Source organism: Aphelocoma coerulescens, chromosome 5 (assembly GCF_041296385.1).
Source record: "Aphelocoma coerulescens isolate FSJ_1873_10779 chromosome 5, UR_Acoe_1.0, whole genome shotgun sequence".
In the NCBI taxonomy this organism is placed as follows: Eukaryota; Metazoa; Chordata; class Aves; order Passeriformes; family Corvidae; genus Aphelocoma; species Aphelocoma coerulescens.
Genome location: NC_091019.1, coordinates 15,747,583 through 15,750,771, shown reverse-complemented (window position 1 = coordinate 15,750,771; position 3,189 = coordinate 15,747,583). Strand labels below are relative to the sequence as shown.

General features: G+C 46.6%; 1 long non-coding RNA gene across 1 annotated transcript; it reads right to left on the bottom strand.

The window, feature by feature from the left end:
• Positions 1–907: 907 nt before the first annotated feature.
• On the bottom strand, positions 908–2,671 carry LOC138110745 (uncharacterized). The gene is made up of 3 exons (XR_011151035.1): positions 2,580–2,671; positions 1,802–1,892; positions 908–992 (listed from the first exon to the last, which is right to left on the bottom strand). It is a non-coding gene; the product is annotated as an uncharacterized lncRNA (long non-coding RNA).
• Positions 2,672–3,189: the final 518 nt, after the last annotated feature.

The following is a 3,189-nucleotide window of genomic DNA, read 5'->3' as shown; positions in this document are numbered from 1 at the left end:
ATGTTGAGATGGTTTGCACATCCTCCCAGAGGACCCTTCGGAGGTGTTTTGGGATCGCCATGCCTATAGTCGAGACCCTTGTTCGACTTTCCTCTGCTGCCCACCCTGGGCGTCCTGCCATGTTTTACTCCGCAAAGTTGCACTCACCGCTGAGATTTGCCGAGGCCTTTCTCGACTTTGCCTCACTGCCCTCTCTGGGCATCCCTGTCCTTTCCTACGGACTCTCCACGGCCCGCCCCGGTCCGCCTCTCGTCTGTCTCCTGGACAGTCTCGGGTACCCGGTCAATCGCCCGGTGCCGGCCAGCGCCGAAGGGAGCTGCTCACCTGAACCGGGTAAGGCGCGCCTCTGGCTCCTCTTGCCGCGGGCCAGACCCAGACGATCCCAGAAGGATCCCGGACCGAGCCCCCAGCTGTCAGGAACATCCACAAACGCCAGAGGTTTATGTCCAAAAAGGAGACAGAGGAGCCCTGCAACTTCATTCGAATAAAGGGAGACTCCACTGGGCACACGCCGCGGGGTTTTCTCTCTCCCGACGTTTCAGAGGGCACAGCTTCCTTCTATCCTGAGCTCCCGGCCGCGTGGTGCCCTCTTCCTTGCCCCACGGGCTGGGGTACAGGGAAGGTACAGCCTTCCCGCACCGCCCACCCCATCTATCCCCCTGGAACCTACTGTTTTACCCCAAAGCGCAGAAGTTCAGGCTTGTGCAGACCCGTGTCTGTCTCAGGAGCCAAGCTGTGCGGGTCTGCCACAAACCTGCTGCCCAGAGTCAGTAGGGACATTAAACCCCATTTCAAAGACGTTAACACCATACCTTCACCCATCACATTCTTTGTAAAGACATCAGCTTTCCTCTCAGTACTCAGGGCAGGGCGCTTGTAAAATCTTGGTCTTCAAGATCCCTTCCAACCGATGCCATTCTGTGATTCTTCCTTGTCCTCCATAACTGTTTCTCAGGCTCTGGTCCCTCCTTGCTTGTAGCACTTTGAAATTTCTAGGGGAAGAGAAGAAAAAAATCTACACTGTGCCCTGTTTTTCACTGCTCTGCACGATCTCAGCTGGTCTTTGCTGGAGGCAGTGGTGGCAGGACGGGGCAGGTGAGCGTAGGGTACCCAAAGCTTGGAGCATCCATGGCCATGTGGTTCCCATTCTCCCTGGCCCAGTTCCCATTCCTTTGGGCACACGGGAAAGATGTGGAATAGTCCAGGCCATATTTAAAATTAATTCAATTTACTCCAACTATCTAGAACATTCAAAAATTAAAAATGTGCGTATAGTTTCGACAGAGGGTGTGAAATATGCATCCTGTCAGTGCATTTGTTTAGGGTGCTGCTGTGCAAAGTCATCCTGAAACCAGCTCCCTCTACACTAACAATAAAAGATCGAAGAGGGAAGTTCAGTGTTTGTACTTGTTCATTTTCACCGACTTAAGCAAAAAACTGCCAGTCATGTCAAATTAAATTATATGGTTTTGTATTTCCATTATATTTATATTACACTGTATTACTGTAGTTGAATTAGACTATTTTCCATGGGGTCTGGGCTGTGACTACTGAATTTAACTCACTTTACGCAAGAGCTACCCTTAATTAGACTTGAGCTGAGAGCAGAATTGCTTTGACTAACGCTGCAGACCACTACGGCAGCAGAATGCCACAGGCTCTTAAATGACTTCAAAAGAGATATCCACTGTCTGAACAGCTGGAACTGGACAGACAATTCCAGAAATCCTTCTCAGTGAGCACCTCGACCCTGGGGAGACAGCAGTCCTTGGTCAGGCCCCACCAAGCCTTACAAACCAACCTGGCTGGTTGGCCACGGCTCCTTCACCCATCGCTCATTCACCAGGTCTCCGGCTGCTCACAGTAGATTTCTGCGAGTCCCTGCACTGTTCCTGGAAATAAGAATTGTGAGAGCTGTTGTTTCAATGTTTGAGCCTCTTTTCTAAACTTGTGAGCAGCTCTTGATGCCTCCAGAGGCCAAGTTAACAGGTAGTGGCATCAAAAGGAGTACTGCCTTGATCAGAAATGTGTCATCAGTTCACTAACAGCAAATAATTCCTTCATTCTGTCATGAAAGATACATTGTTGTTCTCTGGCAATTTATAATATTCAGAAACAACACTTCAGTAGCAAAATACCCTCCAGCCAGTGTAATAGATATTCAGCAGGTAATAATAGACATCTCCAACAAATTACTTACTTTGAACTTCTGGACAGGAATGTTAGACACTCATTTCATTTTATTCCTATTTATTTAATCCTCGTGTTTTCCCACCTGCCTGTCTCTCTGCTATCACATCACATGCTTACTGACTTGCCCAGTGTCTCCTTACTGTGGGACAAAGCTTTAAAGGCAATTTAGCCAGTATGAATCAGAGGTGGGTTTTCCCTTGTTTTTATGCTTTTCCCTTAAGGATGTTCTTGGGCTATTTTATTTTGCAAGAAAGCTCAAAACCCAGCCAAATGACAGTGAGAGTTGAGGAAATTGTAAACATTCATGCTGCTATCCACGCTGGCAATATCAGCATTGAAGCAACCATCCCTTTGCACAAGTACTTGCAACTTATTTTAAATTTTACCTTTTATAAAGGAAGGATCATCTTCAGAAGGCAGAACCTTTTCCACATGTGTAGGTAAGGATCTACACGAGCCACAGTTTACAGCCGAAGGAATACCAGACTCTGGATTATGTAAGGCAATATTCAGCTGTTCTGAAAAACAGGAAAGGCATGAGTGCTCTAGAATGATTGCTGATAATTCTGTGAAGAGAAAATTAATGCAAAAGAACTTGAACGAATCATTTAAACCCTGTCTTTTTCTCTTTTTTTTTGTCTGCTCATTCTTGACTGGCCACATATAAATTGCTATAAAAATGAACAATCTCTGATATAAATGTAAATCAGGAAGAAATTCCTTAACTTAATCAAGCTAACAAATGACACAAGAGCTTCCTCATTTGTCTAGGTCTTGTCAAAAGCTGGGCTATCACAGCTCCTCTCACCTAAATTAGGGAGGTGCTTATGTGCATGCTGCAAGTGTTCTCACTGCGGAGTATCTTAGTAGTAAAGGGCCAAATGCTGCAGTAGTAGGTAAACACTAGCACCACTTAAGAGCCTGAGAGCTTGTTTTCTGAGGCAGAATGTAATTCCTTGGCAATTCCCAAAGCCATTGATTAGCTGCAGAGCAGGC